Genomic DNA, 20,169 nt, shown 5'->3' on the forward strand with positions numbered 1-20,169 from the left:
GCTGCCCTTCCTTCCTTCCTTCCCTCCGGATCATCGGACTTTTGCGTTTGATCCGTTACTGACCCGCGATCACGGCCGCGGAACCCCTCGTAACATTTCCGCGTGGATCCTCGGGATGAATTTCGGCCGGCCGCGAATCTACGCGATACGCCAGCCCCGGGATTACCGACGAATTTCACTCCTTCGGATGCCAATCCAGTTGAATCTCTCGATGCCAGCAAGATATTGTCGCCGGAGGGCGGAAGGTTCTTCATTGCTTGATGGGACGCACCGTTTTGACGTATTAATACCCTTTTAGTACGACTGATTTCACGGCTATGTGCACGAGCGGTTGTTTATAATAAATAATTAATTTATATGCTAGATGGAGAATTTAGGATTATTGGATGTATAAATTTTGTTTCGATATTTTAATATTAATTATAGGGGGGTGAAATTTAATTTTACAACTTTATTTAGGAGACCGTGTCTTAAATCTTTATAATGAGACTGATAGGATGCTACAGAGCAAGGGTTAAATTATGGCTTTATGGGAATAATAATATTCAGTCTAAACTTTGACGATTTTTATTTCAATATAGAGGGTGGTGTGCTCAATTATACATTCAATGTTTTATTAAATGATATATCACACCCTCTTTTAACTATTCTTAATGTATCATTGCGTTGGCCAATAATAAACCATTTCCCTGACAGTAATGAAAATTAATGACAAATCCTGTCAATGACGAATTTATCTAATCGCATACTTAAAAAATGAACATTAAGGTCAAGAAATATTTTGTCTTCGCGATCGCGGCGATTTCGAGGGAGGGTGAGCGTAGGCGTCGCGAATGATCGAATTAGAATGCGAGGAAAGAAACGAGCGCGGCGTACGATGACATAATGCCAGTGCGGCGCGTACAAGGGGTTGAAAAGGCGAGAGTGGCGCAGTTACGCGGAGCACCGTCCGCTAGGGCAACTTTTTCCCGAGTGGAATAAAAAAGGAAAAACAGCGTCGACGGTGGAGGAAGAAAACCGTGTCAAACACTGCCTCGAGTTCCTGGTCGTACGCAGCTTTCATTAAAATTGAAGAGCCGCGCGCGCGCGGAGGCTCGCGCGTAGGCGGAGGAAGGGGAGAGCGCGGCGCGGAGCCATTGACTAGCGAAGGATAAGTTGTTACGCAAACTTTCCGTCGTCGATATGGAAGTTGGCTCGAACACTGCGCGATGGTCATCGTGAACGGTCGGCCACCCTCGCATCTACTCGTGATCGCCGCTCGGTTTAATTAAGCGGAAATTAATAAAGTGGCGGGCGCGAAAATTCCCGCGCGGAAAATCACGTCGTCTCCGCGGCGCGTTCTAATTGCCATGTATACTCTGGCTCACCTGTGTTTGGCTCTGGTATACGTGTCGCCTGACAAGATATACACCTATATCCGTCTATGGGGACGTCCGTGTGCGGGGGTGTGCGCGCCCGTGTGCAGGCGCCCGCGAGCGTACCAGCCCTCGCGCACACAGCCCGCCGCCAACCCTCTCTCTCTCTCTCTCTCTCTCCCTCTCTCTCACGGCACACCCATGGACGCGACTTGACAGGAATGTGTGATACCTAGGTATATACACGGGGTACACCCGCGCCACCCCTTATGTATACACGTGTGCCTCCCGGAGCCACTGTATAGACACCATATATACGTCCGATTATTAGTGTGTCACACACGCTTGATTTGGTAGCGGGCTTATAACGGCCGCCATAGTGCCGAGAGGCGCCAGCTGGATGTGTTTCGGAACGCACGACCCCTCGCTACACCCTCCTCCGCGCGTCCCAACGGCGGCAGCTATCTCGCTTTTGTGTATCGCACAGAGGCGACGGGGATGACGTTGATGATGACGGTCCTAACGGCGACCCCGGGACTACGCAACTATGCAACTGATTTTTCCGATCCGGTCGCTACCGAGTTTTCTCTGGAAACGTTTTCCACGAATTTTCATGCGACTGCGTTCTTCCCCTCGATTATATTCTGCCGTTGATTGCTTCTCTATCTGTAGAATTATGGTACAGTAATGTAGCAGTAGCATACAATATAGTAGCAATATGTAATACTGCAGTGGCAAATAATATAATAGCAGCGTATAATACAGTAGCAGCATACAATATAGTAACAGCATACAATATAATAGCAGCATATAACATAGTAACAGTATACATTATAACAGCTGCATATAATATAGCAGCATCAATTTTAATACTCGCTCACTTTAACACATTCTTAAATGATAAATAACATTACATCAAAGCGCATAAATATTTAAAAAAATTAACGCTATTAACAAAATTAAATAATTGATAATCCGACTTATAAATTTTAACGTAGTAGTGTCTGTATCATTTTTCGGAACAATGATAGTAAACGCTATAGTGTTCCTGTCCGCGAAAGCGTTAGGGGTGGTTCTTCTTTGAGACTCGTAGGTGGACGAAGTGCTGAGAAAATTAGGGCGTCGAATCGATACCATCGCGGCTCGGTCTGATGTTTCCAGAATCTGTCGATGCTTCTTGCTTAATAGCATTCTACATGGTTTTGGGCGGTGATTAGGTGAATGTGGTATTGATTCAAGGGTTGGAAGCCGTGCGGAGGATGTAGAATTAAGGAACATCGTTGAAAACGATGCATATGGAACTTGATACGCGATTCTTTCGATCATGCTATCTATATACGTGATTATGGCAATTTCTTAGTACACTGTATAATAAATTTTATATACAGAGATATTTTGGAAAATGGAAGATTAGCGGATAGTGCTAGAATATTATTATCTTCCATCCTGATCGCTGTTCTACATTTCTAGCAATAGTACATTATTTCTACAACATACTATACATTGTTCCTTCTAATCATACTTTTACAATTATACCTTTTTATAAAAGGTTACAAAAATGACAAAGAAATATTACCGTACCAAATAAAAGCTACCTGCAACAATTACAAAACGTCAAAACAATTCTCCCAAAAATGAATCATTATTTAAAAAATCACAAAACAGTTAAAAATCCTTGAAACTATCCAAACCGATAAATTGGAGCAGTTTTCTGTCAACTATAAGCGAAGGTCTCGGTCGACGTTCTCGCCTACAGTAACCCGTTTCCGATGGACGTCTGAATTAATCAAGCAATTTCAAGAATCCCGCATATCCACCTGTAGGACCATCAAACGCTAAATCACGCCTCCGCGATTGCTGCTGTACCAGTCTCAAGCCAATTATATCTTCCTGTTTACTTTGCTCACGGTTCCAAATCCTCGGCGAACCCGAGGGCCGCGCGGCTCCTGTGCAAATTACTAATTTTGCTACGAAGCTAAATCGTCGGAGGCGCGATTGTCGAATTCTAGCTTCATGGGGGCAGCGCGCCTTTTCTGTTACCCCTATTTTCTATTTTTTCTCGTTAATGTTCTACTATTTTATCATTTATTTTCTGTCGTTTTCTACTTTTGACGTTGGTTTCTATTTTTGTCATTTTCTTTTTCTATTTTTGTCTTTGTTTTCTATTTTTGCCATACTTTTTTATTTTTGGCGTTGTTTTCTATTTTCGTCATTGTCTTTTCTATTTTAATATCGATCGCTCTCTTTATGGTTTTTAATATAGCTCTTTCTTTTTCAGTTTTTAATTTCTCTGTTTTATTCTTGCTTTGAGTTTTTCTTTCGTTCTAGTTCCCAATCTCTCTCCTTCTCTCTCTCTTTTTATCATTGAATTTCTCTTCGTCTCTATCTCTCGTTCTCTGTGACTGTTCCTATCTCTCGATCCCTCACTCTCCTAATCTCTGGCTCTTCTAATCTCTTGCTCTTCCTATCTTTTGCCCCCACCCTCTGTGTTTCTATCTACCTTTCTCTCTGCTTCTCCCTGTCTCTATTTATTTCTCTCTACATCTCTCCCTCTCTCTAATTTTCTCAACCACTCTTTCTATTTCTCTCCACCTCTCTCTCTAATTCTTTCAACCTCTCTTTTTATTCTCTCTACCCCTCTCTCTCTCTAATTCTCTCAACCACTCTCTCTCTAATTCTCTCAACCTCTCTTTTTCATTCTCTCTACCTCTCTCTCTAATTCTCTCCACCTTTCTCTCCTACTCTTTCTCTCTCTCTACCTTTATCTACCGCCGTCTCCCTCGATGGTGCGTCGACGTCGATCACGCGTCGCCGAGCGCGACTTTTCCGTCGCGTCCGGAGGTGTTGGCGAACAATGGTCATTAGCGTAGATACTGGCCGAGGCGTGCGGCGCGAGCGATTTAATAACGCGTCGCGAGTGGGCGTCGCCCGTCAACGACGGAACACAACCAATGGCTGTTTCGATATATGTCTCGCGACGGTCCCCGGCGGTTCGCTTGTGTGTGTTTGTGTGTGTGTGAGCGCGCGCTCGAGAGACCGTCGGGCCACAAAGGAGAGTACACGTGCGAGATGATCTGTAATTACATGCTTTCAAACTGCCGACGATATCTGTCCTCTTGTTAACCGTTTCGTTCTCCTTCTGTTTCAGGTGAGTTCGCAATTCCACGTTGCTTTGTCGGGACACGCGGGGACTCGTCGTCGTTACCGAACCGTTCTACGGTGAGTGGGCGATCCTCTCCTCTTCTTCACCGCGAAGATAGGCGAACCCAGGACGTTCTTGGTTTCGCCGCGTCTCTGTAATCGTGGCAGAGAAGTTGTCGATTTTATTGCAGCAATTATTTAGGGATGTTTATGCTACGAGATATATAAGGGTTTGGAGTATTAACTCTTGGATGGTGGACCATTTTAAAAGCTGTGTTATGGACGGCGTTTATAATTAATTCGGTGGTCTATTTAGTGATTTTTTTAAAGCGAATTTTTGGGGATGTTTTTTGCAAATTCGTTCTGAATGCAACTGTTGTTTATTTTTATTTACTTGTTGAAAATTGCGCGAGTAAGTGGGCCATTGGAATACTCTGAGTCAAAGGTGACACAACCACTGCCTTGCAAGGGTGAAACGAATTTTTTTTAGGGAAGAATTGGGGTAGTTTTAGGATCAGAGAGATGGAGACTTATATCAAAGATAATTATTCCATTTAATCGCCAAAAATCGAGTTTAACTTTAGCGTAATTTTAGTAGCTTTAAAATAAAAGATGGAATTGCAACGTGACGTGACTGAGATAAGCAATGTATAGCTAGCTGGGTATACCTCAAAGATAGTTCTTTTCTTCGTAAACTTTACATACCACGAATTCTTCCCACGAAGAACAATGCTCGACGGAAACTTCCACAAACCTAGAAAATACAATTGCGCAAACACTCAGCCAGCCCCTTTCGCTTCTTCGTAGCCTCTTCAAGGCCTCGCAATTGAAGTCCGACCACAAAGAAGCCTCCAAGAGACATCTGCCTCGAACGCGTCTTTTTACCGGCAATCGCTAAAATATTCAACCGTAAATTCAGCGTTTAGATATCTCCACACGCGCTAACCAAGTCTCCAATGTCCCATGCAACAGTAAAAAAACATTAAATTACAATTGCAACAGCGTTAGTTACAAAAGTGCAACGTTGTTCTTTAAAAAGAAAAAAAAATATATATGAAACGATTAGAAATTTTGATCTGCAAATTCCAACTTGTTAAAATGGTTCACGTTTCGCCTAACAATGTTCCCCATAGACAGGTAAAATTTTATTAGAAATTAAAGAAAAATGGAGGAATATTACCTCTGCACTCGAAGAAATATTAGCTTGAAATTTAAAATAATTTCTCTGGCTTCTCTTATTTCCATTTTATATAACAAAATTAATTCTATACAAATTGAATCTCGTCGCTCATATAACAGTTACACTTTCAACAAATTTCTATATCTAAGTTTCGACTATACAAACAATTTTAAAACAATTTAACAACCATTTCAACGACGCCGCAGAGTCGCCGCTCGAGCTCAAAGGGTTAATCGACGACGAATAATTCTCTCGCGGAATAATTTGTGGAATTAACGTGGAATAATATTGCCGCTAACGAAGGATTACCATGACCGAAGGATTCCCTCGGAACGCAGGATTACGGCGAACACCATGGATCGCCCACGACGCGGGCGGCACCGTGGAAAGCGCGGATGATAATTTTTCCGGCGCCCGGCTCCCGTTCGATCTCCGATTACCGGAGCGTGTAATGGGCTTCGGGCCGCGTTTCCACGCGGCGTGTCGGCAGTTTTCTAATTTTCGGGACAAAGAATGAAACGCGCTGCGCGAACGTGACTCGGCCGATCTTCTTAACGACGGCGCGGGGATGCCGAGGGGGACGAAGCGGCGCGAAGAAAAAGGAAGAGAGAGAGGGAGGGAGAGGAAGAGAAGGGTAGAGGGAGAAAGAGAGTGGCAGAGGGAAGAAGAGAGAGAGAGGGCGAGGGAGGGAGACGAGGGACGCGGTTGGGTCCGAGACGAAAGAAAACGAAGGAAACATGGCGACTTTTGGGCCATATGGCGTTTACGGATACCCAAGCACCGTAAAACCTCCACGGACATAACCTGACCTCTCTTCTCTCTCTCTCTCTCTCTCTCTCTCTCTGTGTGTGTGTGTCTCAGTCTCGCTCTCTCTTTCTTTCTCTTTTTATCTCATTCTTGCGTTCTCGGTCGCTCTGTCCGTGTTGCGGCGGTCTCGAACGGGAGCCTTAATCAACAACCGTCAGGCCCTTAAAGGAGGACGAATGGTCTCCGGCGGGCGCGGAGTCACGAAACCGACCTGCTACGCCGGTAGCTGTCGGATCGAATTCGATCCTTCCGTTCGGAATAAAACCAGAGAGAGAGAGAGAAACTTTTTCCTATTCGTTACGAATTTCCGCTCCTCGGAGAAAATTTCTCCAGGGCTCTCCGAGCATCCAGAAAATTCATTCACTATCTTTCTCTCTGTTGCTATTGATCAATTCGAGCCGCGAGTTCCGTGTAACGTCGATACGTTCTCGCTTTTGCAAATGAAACGTTAATGTGGCTCGGTAATAATTACTAAACATCAAATATACCGATTGAGAGAATTGCAGCATGGAAATAAATTTGCCTGAAAATCGGTCAACTTCGAGTAACGATAACTTCGCGAAAAATTGTCGTAGGAAGATGAGTCTTTTTTTAAATTAAAGCTTGAAACTTCTAGTTTAAGACTATATTTTTGGATTTTGAGTTTGATGTAGGTCTGTGATTGAGACTCCTCGAAAACCTGACCTAACCATGTTTGTCACGTTGAACATTGTTTGACGAAGTTTGACAAAATTCATAGACTTTGAAAAAATTTTTCCGGAGATGCCGTTTTCAGGAGAATAAAGTTCGATCTTTTCCCTTTAATTTAAAAAAAATTCAACGCTGCTGCGATTTTTTTTGACAAAGTTATAGCTGTTCAAAGTTACCCTTATTTTGCATCTGATATTAGGCCGTCCCCTGGAACTAAATACATTTATTATATAATAATACACGAACATTTACAAATATGTTTTACCTTTTTATTAAATTTAGTAAGACATAATACTATAATATAATTAATCTAATATAAATAATAATAGTGATAGAAAAATTCCATCCTAAAAAGAAAAGACGAAGCACGCGCTTCGCAGTGAATAAATTGTCTACTATAATACAAAATTGCATACAAAACGCGTCGATGACTCGTCGTCAAAGCTCGCCTAATCGTCAAGCCCACTGCATATAATCGAACCACAAGAGTCGCGCGTCGCTATGAAGAAGGGCTAGAAAAGCGTGAACAATGGGCGAAGAATCGTCGGACGCAAAAGTGCATCGCCTGAATCGGTGGTATCCGCGGGGCCAGGCACCGAGCTCGGCACGATCTACCGCGAGATCTCGGCCGGAAATCGGAACTGGCTCGGGCAAACCTAATCTAAGCCTGATCCGACCCCCCCGAGACTCCGAGACACCCGCCCGGAGTAGAGAGGGAGAGGGGGGGCTGGGCTCTCTCGCACCGTGTTCGCGCGGCGTTACGGCCAAGCGGACGGGGGCGCATACAAGCGGCGGGGCTGCAATCGGGCCGCGCGCGGACGTGCATGTGCCGAGAGACCCGACCCCGCACGTTCCGCGCGATTATGCGAGAGCTACCGCTATGCAGATCGATCCCCCGAGTCGAAGGTGAGGGCCCGCCGGCCAGAGAACGCGCGTCCGTGTTCCACGGCTACGTGTGTCCGATGTCGATGCTCCCTCGGCTAAACCCCCGGCGAATTTCGATTGGCTCCTGCCCGGTTTAATAACCGAGCCTTGGATTTAGATGTCCGTCTGCCGGCAATCGTAATTGACTTTTCGTTTTAACCCACGGTTTCTCGCCCTTGTTTGCCACCGGTTGTACGATGCAGAGTGTCGCGGATTCTCGCGGGCGCCGGGCTCTAGGATGCACCGAGTGCATCGGTGGTCGCAGGACTGGTATTTAGGGGATGATTTTGCGGCTGGAAGGAAAAACGCTGCATTAATTCATTAAACGAGTGATCAACTCCTTGATGTACCTTCAAACTGTAGCTATTAATATAGATATAAGAGAATTGAAAGATAGGATTTATTATAATTTTTTGCTATTTTTATAACGGTGCATGAATAGAGAAATTCGATTGAAATTCAATTGGGAAATTCAGTAGAGAAATCGAATTGTTCTGACGCCTCTATAACCCTTAAATTGTGACGCCAGGGTTAAACAATGCTGATTACAACATTCAGAAGCAATTAGACAAGGATTCAAACGTTTCAATGATTCTGCATCGCTTTATTTAAACAGTTGGAATAAAATCAAAGTAATAGTAATAATAATATAGGAAAATCCTTTTAAAATTTCGTGAATAGTATTTCATGATTGCATATCTCCATTTTGTACATACTATTGCAGCGGTATCAGAAAGTTCGTAATCTTGAAGCTGTCACTTGTATCTAATTTTAGCCTTGGACGTTTTAGATTGTGACGAGTATCGAAAAATTGTTAACCCTTTCAAATAGAGTAACACAAGTCAACGGGTCACTTTTACTCTTATATTACATTACACTATACAATATAATATCGTACTATATTTTATCATATTATATTCTATTATATTGTAATCTATTATATTGTAATCTATTATATTGTAATCTATTATATTGTAATCTATTATATTATGTATACTATATTTCTATAGTATCATATAGTGATCGTAGTCGAAAGGGTTTAATCAATTTCGATGTCTCATAGTCTCAGAAATCGGTAGAGAAGTTTGCCTTAAAAAATTCTGCACGCGAGCGGATGCTCCTCGGATAGTCTAGACGAAAAATTATATGATTGACGACGAGGCATCCGAAGCGTTAATATGTCGCGCCGTTGATTTATTTACAACGTTGTACGCTGCCGCTATATAAGATTGCACCCACATACGGTTCAACTGTAAATACTCGTCACTGATCGTCGCGTGCTTGCCGTACGGTGTATCGCGTTAGAGAGCAAACACAGATAACAGAAAAATCCATTGCACGGCGACGATTACGAGCGAGACCGGCACGTCCTTAAATGTTTATGTATTTTTACGATACCGTTCAGGTTTATTAAATCACCAGTTTATAGAACGAAAAGTGCTGCGAACAATTAAGAAATTTATTATCGCGTTCTGCGTGGCGATTCTGACTTTGATAGATAATAAACGTTGGTTCGTGCGGCTTGAAATTTTTTTTAATTTTGCAATTTTGGGACACTCTGTATGAACAGTCAGATAGCAGCGATCGATAAAAAATCGCAGGAGCTGTTATCGTTTGATTAAAGTTCGACGGAAAATATTTCGAGTTTTTGTAAACAACATTTGCAGGGAGATGACGCTGCGCGATGCAGTTATAGTGCAAATAGCATGCCTGAGATAATTGTATAAATTGTAAAATAATAATTAGTCTGAGACGTGAGCAATTGATAGAAAATCGTGGGAAGTGATATCAGTTGATTAAAATTCGTCAGAAAATATTTCGAGACTACTTAAATATTCTTCGATAAAAGACAGTGCATTTATAGTGCAATCAATAAACCTATGCAACCAATATGCAATCTACAAATTCGCAATAATTAACTTAAGACATAAGCAATCGATAAAAAATCCTAGAAGGTGCTATCACTTGATCAAAATTAATCAGAAAATATTTCGTGCCTACTTAAACATCCTATACTGAAACACAATGCAATTCAAGTGCAATAGACCTATGCAACCAATATTCAATCTAAAAATTCATAAAAATTAGCCTAAGATATCAAAGCTTGATATAAAAATCCTAAAAGATTCCAGCCGATAAAAATTCATCGGAAAACGATCTCCCTCACACCGATCCTAAACGATTCACTAAAACATCGACCTGCGCGTTGCACCAAAAGTTGCATTGTCTCTACGAACCAATAAGCTCTCTCTCTCAAAATAGAGTCCTCCGCGTCCAGTCCCAATTTCACTAAAGAGACAGGATCGCCCAGCACGGCAGCCACGAATCTTTCTCACAGGTTCGATGTGCTCCGTAATCGGTGAGAGAAACGCGCTGCTCTTAGGGGGCGCGTTTCAACGGGCGGAGGAGGGGTGGGGGTAGAGCGAAGGGGCGAGATCGAAGAGATATATATACATACAACGGAAGGGAAGAAATAAAAAGAGAGAGAGAGAGGAGGCTCGGTCGAGTTATCTTCGAAACCGAAACTTGCTTCGTGACTTCCACACGGGAGGGTGAGGGGGAGGGGGGGCTCCGGGAAAACTTTCCTCGGGGTTAAATGGCGACCGGTGCGCAGCGAGAGAGGGTACGGTCAGGGGGTTGGCTGGCGCGCGAACAACAATAGCAAGAACGGCGCAGCGCCGCACAACCACGTAGCGCGGGGACTCGTAAACTCCGCGGAGGATCAGCAGGATATAATCTGGGGCCAGGCACCGTGGTAGGCACCATCTACCGTGAGATCTCCACGGAAATCGGAACTGGCTCCTAAGGGGCGGCGAGGGGAGGGGAGAGAGAGGGCAACCCTAATCCCGAACCTGATACGACGACGCTCTCGCACAGCACCGCCGCAGGCTTCTCAATTATTCACCCGGCGATTTCATACTGTCCAATCAAAGTTTAATAGAAAACCGGACCGCGAGGCATTAACCTGTTTGCCTATGAACCGAACCCCCCTCCCCCCGGACGGTTCTTTTCCACGGCGAAACTCGATCGCGACGCGTATTTATTATGTCCCCGTGTATGAAAGCGTTAGGGATGCGGCATAAATATCGTGTCGCGATCCTCTTCTCTTCGATCTCGTTTTCATTCTTCTTTTCTTCGTTTCTGGATCGGCGAAGATGCTGTTTCATCGATACGTGATAGTCGCTCGCGTGGACGTCCTTTTGGGCTGTTTTTTGTTACGATGCACCGCGTAATGGCTGCATTATGTACGCGGTGTGATCTTGTTGGGGTTCGATGAATTCTTAGTGGAGAAATTTATGGTTATTGCTGTTTGACGTCGGGTTTAATAGAGAATTTATAGAGTCAGTTTGGAATACTATGTAATGTATCAAATAAAAATTTATGAGATATAGGACAAATATATATAGTACATTGTACTGTGTATAAATATTTTTATGTAAATAGCACACAAATTTTTCTTCGTTGAAAATGATTAAACAAATTTCTTGATAGAGCATATACCATTCTCCCTTGTTTAACGCTAGATCTCTAACTGTACAATTTGTACAGTTAAAATTGTACAGTTAGATTTAAAATTGTACAATTTACACTGCAATATATCCTCGAACAAAACAGTTTATCCAAAAATTATTCAGCGAATTTTTATAAAATAGTAAACGAAGCAACTCGAAACCAATAGCTTCGACTGCTTCGATGACTTTAATATTGAATTATTTTCAATCCAACCGCCAAATTAATGGATAAATTAATCAGTTGTGCTCTCTGGACATTTCTTTAACCTAGATACACCACAAGACTATCCCCTGTCGCATCATTTCAGAGACCGACGTTCATACAATGGCGTAAATTCTCTAACGCGTCGGCGCCGAATCGAGATGCTCTTTTTCGAGGTTTTAAGCCCTTTTCAGTCGGCTAGCGGGCCTCTAGGCTGGAGGCATCGCGTGGTCGGTTATAGCAGGCGTCGGTGGGCGTATTTATAGCAACAGTCAATAATTTCGTGGCGGGAAGCATCGCGCGTTCCGCCGAGAGCGTGGATAGAGGCGTTTCGAAGACAGAAAGGCGGACGAATCCGCGCCGAAAAACGAAGACCGCGACGACCTCGACGTCGATCCTCGCGATTGCTCTATCGCCAACGATTACCGGCTGCTCAGAAATTCAACACGTTACTCCCGGCAGGAGAAGGTAGAGCGTAACCTGTCGTTCGTTCCTCGTTCCGCGTCGGTTCCATTCGTCGACGTCGACGTCGTCTATAAGTTAATTCGAATCGATCAAGAGGCCGGTCGAAGGTACACGTGTCTCTTTTAATTTGCCATTGAAAGCGGACTTATTTCTCGGAGGGTGGACGGGGGATGAAAGGGGAGAGAGAGAGGGCAGCGTGTAATGGGGTCCCATCGACTTATTACTACGGGAGCGCGGCGGGGACGCCCCGGCGAAAGAGAAAGAAACGTGATTACCAGCCGGTGCAATTTTCTTTATCTCGGACCGGTGTCCCGGACTTAATCCGACTGATATCGGTTACGTCACGGCGACGGGCGATACGACGTCGGCGACGAAACTCTCAAAATCGAACTCCTCCTTCGATCAGGCGAACGAAATTTCGAGTTTTTCTGTCAGCTTTTTCGAAACGTGGAAACTTGGTCTTTAGATGATATTTATTATTAGTCTGCTGCCACATCTGTGGTAAAAATGATTTTCATTGCAAAATAATGATAATTTGATTGCGACGAACTTTGAAATTTGTTTAATCTTTAGGTAATTTTATCGAAGTGAAAATTATATAGATGTTCTTCGATTCTTTAAATATTTTCGTTGCTTGAAATTTCGAGGGATCTTAGAATATTTTTACGTTATTCTCAATTTATTATAATTATTGGAGGGGAATCGGCTAGTCCTAAAAATTGTCTTGAATTATTTTTATTTCGCACAGAGATCCTCGTAATAAAATAAAATGTAATATAACATAAATAATATAGTACAACATAATATCGTAATATAAAAATAAGAGAGCGCTCTGAACACTTTTATATTTGATTATCTACCTCGCCCAGGTGTTCTCTATAAATCCATCAGATGTAAAACAAATAATGCACTCTTACGCTCGTCTAAAGCACAAGGATTCAACCGCTACTCTCGCAAAAATAATACAATTTCTCAGCTATAAAAATACAGTAATCGAAACAGTTCTGAAACGTTTAAAGATTTTACTTCCTCGTTGCTTATTCGGTTGAACGAGAAAACGAGAATCCCTCGTGTTTTAGCTAAGACTAAATCATTCAACAGCTATCCCTAAAAGTGCGCACGTGGCCACGATTATTTCGTAGACCAGAAAATCGGCGCAGAATCGATCCCCGTTGCGGTTAACATTTTTGTCCGTGGGCGCCTTCAGATTTGTTAGCGTTCCGCCCGCGTGTGGTCAAATAAGCCTGAGAGGGTTAAGAAAGCTGCCATAGGTAGCATTATGCTCGTATACCTACCACGACCGGTACTCCCGTTAATAATTGATTCTCTCGTAAGCAAGATCGAATGCGCTAGCTGTTGCATTTCACCAGATTGCGGTCGCTATTTATTGGCAGCCATGATCAATATCATACCTGCAAGAAGGAAGTATCGTTGAAGAATTACTGTTATACCTCCGATGGTTTATTTCGTGCGCCACGGTTATACAATAAATTTACGGAGAGCCGGAAAATTCCTTCGCGAACAAATTAAATAATTAACGACGAGTAGTAACGAGGTTGGCGTATAACAATTCTAAATATTTAAATATCGTAGAAATTTATTTCGAGGTTGGAAAAATTCTTATGATATACTCTGGTCTTTTTTCTATATTAAATAGTAGGATTATGGTTAGAATAAATTGTTAGGAAATTAATAATATTTAAAAGGAATTAGAACTGTTTGTAAGCTTTGGTCTCAATGATTTTGGTTCAGAATATTTTTGTCCTTTATTTTATCGTGACTTAAAAAGGATATTTTGCAATTTTTGTCTAAAACAGTACATTGTTAATCTGATCTATTACAATACAAATTATATAATATCTACGTTTACATAAATATATTTCGAATTAAAATAGAAACATTTTACCTCAATTTCTGATAACTCTCTCTAATTATCTCTTTCGACAATTCAGATCTATTATCAATCATTTCTATTAAAATCCTGGTCATACTAAATCGCCCAAAATGTTCTAAAATATTTATCGAAAATGTTCTAAAATATTTATCGACGCCCTCTCTAAATTTCGAAGCAATCTCCTACTCGAAAACGAAGAGAGACCAGAGCGGGACGCGTCGTCGGGAAAAATGAATCCCGAATGAAACTGGAGCAAGTGCTCGGAGGCTGGTTCGTCTCGGCGGCGGCGTCTCGTTTTCCCAGCGGATAGCCAAAAGAGGAGTTAAAAATAGGGGTCCTGGTCGCTTCCTGTCTGAAGCGTTCGTCTTTTTTTTTCCGGAGGCAGCCAGCCCCGAAAAGCACCCTCTCGAGTCCGCCGATGCGAGCCCCGTCGACGGGACTTTTTTTTGGGTGGGGGGGGTGCCGTCGGATTTGTTCTCACGCGGCGTTATTTACGCGACAAGTCTCGGATTTTAATTCGAGAGCACGGGTGACCGGTCCCTGAAATTCGATCCAAAATTACGGGAACGGTGGCCTGGCGAGACGAGAGAGGAGACAGAGAGAGAGAGGGAGAGAGAGAGAGTTCCGGGGCCGGCCGGAGCAGAAACACGAGAGCGAGCAGTTCGGTCCCAGGGAATTATGGTTTTCGACGGTCAGAATTATGGTTTTGCTACGCCAATGGTTGGGTCATTTCCTGAGTGTCGGGGGTTCTTGCTCCACTCTCCCTCTCCCTCTCTCTCTCTTCGTTTTTCTCCCTCGCCGCTCGTCTTTCTCTCGCTCCCCGCTTTCATTTTTCCCTCTGTGTCTTACTTTCTTTTTTCTCCTCTCCCCATCGTTTCTCCGTCTCTCCTCTCTTCTCTCGCCCCTTTTTATCCCTCCTTAACTGCGCTCCGCCGCGGCCACCTTCTTCCTTCACGAGACAGGGAACGGTTCGTTCCACGGAGAGTAGGAAAATTACAGATGTAAGGGGGAAGAGAGAGAGAGAGAGCTTCTCTGTCTCGTCGAGGAAAAAAAAAAGTGCGGGGCTCGTTCACGCCCGAACAAAACGTGTGCGACGGGGAATCGTGACAATGCGCGAGGAATACCTTGTTATCGGCCGGAATTCGGGCATTATGGGGCCGGCTGACCGGTGCCGCGGGCTTCAAAGGACACCGCGACACTTCCTTGGAAATCGCTTCTCGAAATCGTATCCTAATTTCTCGCCGCAGCTCGTTTCGCTTCTCCGAGACGTCTCGCCGATCGGGGGGTGGGGAGATCGTTACCATTTCTCGTTCGCCGGGCGGGGAGTTGAATTTAATAAAAATAGGGGAAGAACGATGGCAGCGCAAAGGGCTCTAATGTTCCATTGTTTTCTTCCTTTCTTTTATCATATCGGAGTCGCGTGTTCGATGTGCGGGAACTGGAGGTGCCATTTCTTATTATAGCTCCTCGGTTGTCTGCATAGGAATTGTTATACAATTTTTTTATTTTGAGCTCTTAGTATTGTTAAATTTTTTTGTTTAGTATAGAATATTTTAACGATGCGAACAGTTCTTTTATTATGTCAGAGTCGCGTTTTCGATGGTGCAGGAATTAAGGTTGGCATTTTTTATTGTAGTTCCTCGGTTGTCTGTTTTAAAATTGTTATACAATTTTTCTCATGAGCTCTCGATATTATTAGATATTTTTCTATCGATATAGAATATTTTAACAATGCGAATAATACTAGAAATAATTTTTACATCCTCATTGTTCTTCTAAAATTCTGAATGCATGGAGTACTGTCATCTGCTTTGTAATTATTACCGAATTTTTCTCTCTTGAGCTCTCAGTATTATTAGTTATTTTTCTATTAATATAGAATATTTTACCCATACAAAAAACCATACTAAAAATAAATTTTATATCTTTTGTTATTTGCTTAAAATTCTGAATGCATGGAGTAATGTGATCTGCTTTGTAATTATTACCGAATTTTTCTCTCTTGAGTTTTCGATATTGTCGCATATTGTTCCATCGCTATAGAACACTTTAACAATGCAAATCGGTTCGGGAAATTAATTCCAGATCTCCGCTCCTCGTGCAACGCAATTTCGTTCGGCCGACTGTTCCTCATATCGTCCGCCATAATTGCACAGTTATTCCCTTCGTAGCCCTCGACGATCGTAGGAAAGTTCCTTTTGTCGCGACGCGATTTTCTATTTACGAGAAAGGCACGACGAGTATTGATCAAGCAATCGCACCGGTAACGTTATTATCGCGCCGCGTAAAACGTCCACCCGAGATAACATTGTTATTAGATGTGCCAACGTGTAATCCACTATTTTTCCCGAACGATCCTTCCATACACCGGTTGAAATTGAACGCGCTGATCCCGTTGATCCCGCCTCTGAAAATGGCGTCTCTCCTCGCCGGTGTTGCCAGAATGCAACACGCCACGGATGATAACGCCGTCTCGTACTTTGATCTTCGACAAAATGGCCGCGCGGTATTATCGAAACGCGTTGTTAACTAATTAACGTGGAGGCGAATCGATCTTTAAAAGTCCAAGCGAAAGAAATAACGGAGCGAGCCAATCAGCACTTGTGCGTCGCCTAGCAAAATACACATGCGTCTTTTTAGTCTTTCGTGACACTATCAATCTTTGCCGCGATGGAAAAGAAGTCGCCACGTGCAGATAAAGAACGGGATAGATTTTTTAATGGTTATTTTCTTGATTCTCAATTTTCTGGTCGGAGGAAACAGCTGCGAATTCGCTGAATCTTATCATATATTCATTTTATATATTTATTTCATATATATAGACTGTATATATTTATTCTGTAGATTTATTTTATATATTTATTTTGTATATTTATTCTGTAGAGTTATTTTGTATATTTATTCTATAGATTTATTCTATATATTTATTTTTAATATATATTATTATATATTTATTTTACACATTAATTCGATCCAATTAATTCACATTTTTCTATCAAATAATTCTGCACACTCTCCAGTTCATCAATCAACGCCAAACGAATTAAAAAAACAGCACAAACTATATATCACATCTGACCTAAAAATATCTACTAAGAAATCAGAGCTCCTTCTCCATCGCATACAAAATAATTATCGAAGCCGAAGAAATGATTTCCGTAGTTGAAAGTTTACCTCCGAACTCGAACTCGTAAAACGGCGCCGTGAAATCGCAGTTAAATTCGAGCCCTGCGAAAATCGCAGGTAGTCGGATTTGCATCGTCCCGGGAACTTCCGCGGCTCGCGCGCGATTCGTTCCCGAAAACGACTACGGCGCGTGGAGAAAGAAAGAAAGAAAAAAAGGAAAGAAGACAAAGCCCGAGCGCGCGCGCGCGCGCGGACCACCGTGCGGAAGAGGAGCGTAACCCTCGTTTATGCTGGAACAAAAACCGTCTCTCAGCGGGGATCTCTCGATGATGTACACGGTCCAGATCGGGAACGACTTTCCATCCCGGCGGAACGACCATTTTTTGATACTCTCGAAACAGGCCAATATGGATCCTACCGACCCAAGATTGCACCGAGAAGAGAGAGAGAGAGAGAGAGAGAGAGACTGTCGGTGGGAATAAGAGCCTGGAGGAGAGAAAGAGAGGCCCGGGATGATAGAGTAAGAGAGAGAAAGACTGGAAGATAGACGTAGAGAGAAAGACAGAGATAGACACGAATAGAAAGAAAGAGAGAGAGAGAGAGAGAGAGAGATGGATAGAAAGCAAGAAAGAGAGAGAGACATGGGTAGAAAGAGAAATACACATACAGAGAAAAAATGAGATAGACAGAGACATGGATAGAAAGAAAGAAAGAGGGAGAGAGAGAGAGAGAGAGAGACATGGATAGAGAGAAAGAGAGAGAGAGAAAGAAAGACATACAGAGAAAGAAAGACACGGATAGAAAGTAAGAGATAGAAACCTAGAGAAAGACAGAAGGAGATAGACCTAGAGAGAAAGAAGGAGAGCTCGAGAGACACAGAGAGGAGGAGGAGGAGAGAGGGAGAAGGAAGGGATCGATAAGGGTCGTCGTTTCTTGCCATCGGGGAGAATCAATTTTCCCCGAAGCGAGGCTTTTCATCGCGGGTATCGCGACTCGGAACCACATTTTCCTTTTTTCCTGCCCCTCCGTCTCTCCTCTCCTCTTCTCTCCTCTCCTCTTCTCTCCTCTCCTCTTCTCTCCTCACCTCCGCCTCCCCTCTCCCCAGGCGGGATTAACGTAATAAGCGCGAGATATGGAAAACATACCGGGGACCGACGTAAGCGCCTCCCCGGCGCGTCGATCTCTTTGCACAGGTGCACCTAATCTGGACTTCTTTTCACCTATCGACGATTGAATTGTGCAATCGTGTTGATAGACCGCTCGGCCAAGAGGCTCTCGTCGCTTTGCCGTCGCCGTTAATTCGCTTGTCGGCTGACACCATCCCTGGTACGAATCCCATCGTTTCGTTGCCACGGACTGTCTTTGTCCACGCCGCTGCGCCGAATTCGAAGACTCCAAAAATTACCCCTTTGGTTGTCTTACGTGCGAGTTGTATTATTTTTTGAAGACTGTGCTAGAGTGGTAATTTTTGGATTGTGGATTTTTATGGGATGTGAATGTTGTATGTGTTCGTTGCAAGATGCAGGGGTTGAGGATATATTTATTTCTTTTGTTGGTGTTGAGTTATTTTTCTTTTTTTGATAATTGGTTGCAAATTGTAATATTTCTGGATTCTTTGGACATTTTTACTGCTTTGATTTGCTTCGTATTTTATTTAATTATAATACTGAGATTGTTTATATAATGCTTGTATTCTATACTATTTGATTTAAGAAAGTGTATCAAAAGATTAGGTAATAAAGTGGTATATTATTAATAGTTAGGTATAATAAAATTCAGAGATTTTCATTATAGTATAAAGATTGTAATGCGTCGATTATCTGAGTTCAAAATTGATAGTTAAATTCTTTTTATTTCCAGTTCAATGACAATAGGACAATATTATATACCAAAGATAGATTCTAAGTTCCTTCTATTTTCACCATTATTATTTAAAACAATTAAAAATCTAAAAAATTCAAATCAAGGCACCACTGCACCCCAAAAGCATATTATTATTCTAATAATAGAATAGAAAAATTGCATCGTCTCACGAAACCTCAAAAGCGCATTCAAAATTCATTATTCAAAATTATAGTCCTCATTCAGTAGACCTCTAAGATTCTCAAAGATGTATGTCTCAGTAAAAGGATCATCCACATCCTCAATCTCTCAGCAATGATAATCACCGACAAAAGCACCGAATCACTTAATTTCCTATCGGCCACGTCCCACCAGGTAGAAACCTACCCCAGAACAGGTAGACGTTCGCTGCGCGCCAGCAGCGGCAAGGTAGCAAAGCGTCAACGTAGCAAGGTAGCAAGGGCTGAGAGGGTGCCTGCCAGAGGGAGGAGATAGAGGATCGGGTGCTGGCGGTGGTAGCTATCCTATGGCAGGTCTTCTCTGGCCCTGCGGGATTACGGGCTTTAAAAGCGTGCGACCGGTTCTCGGGCCGGCGCTAATCTCATTGTTTTACACACGGAACAGCAATAACGAGGTCTTGGGCAAAGGAGGAGAGGACGAGGGTCCCTGGATTAGGGACCTTCGAAATCCCAAATCACAGGCTGTGGATCTCCGCGGGGACACCGGGCCCACGGGGACCGATGGATCGACAGATTTTTCCTGGCGGGTGAGATAAGCGAGAATTTCGGGAACAATGCTTCGTTTTCACAGATTTTTTTAATTGTTGCGTGCTGGGAATAAATATGACGATTCTTAGTAATATTTGGGCAATTTTTAAAGACTGCAGTAGATGAAGTATAAGGTATAGAATATAGGATATGGAATATGAAATATAGGACATAAAATGTAAATTATAAAATATAGAGAATAAAATATAGAGAATAGAATATTGAACATAGAATATAGAATATAAAATATAGAAAATGAAATAT

At 42.8% G+C, this 20,169-nt stretch overlaps 1 protein-coding gene across 2 annotated transcripts in view; it reads left to right on the plus strand.

The window, feature by feature from the left end:
- The window catches only part of Da (transcription factor daughterless), a 113,895-nt gene that overhangs the window by 4,464 nt on the left and 89,262 nt on the right, over positions 1-20,169 (plus strand). Inside the window, exon 1 of one of the 2 annotated variants that reach the window (XM_078179458.1) lies at positions 4,556-4,574. The exons of the other annotated variant lie outside the window; for it this stretch is intronic. The gene's annotated coding sequence lies outside the window, so the exon portion shown is untranslated. Of the gene's footprint in view, positions 1-4,555; positions 4,575-20,169 lie in introns of those variants that run through there. 2 annotated transcript variants of the gene reach the window in all.

Source organism: Augochlora pura, chromosome 4 (assembly GCF_028453695.1).
Source record: "Augochlora pura isolate Apur16 chromosome 4, APUR_v2.2.1, whole genome shotgun sequence".
In the NCBI taxonomy this organism is placed as follows: Eukaryota; Metazoa; Arthropoda; class Insecta; order Hymenoptera; family Halictidae; genus Augochlora; species Augochlora pura.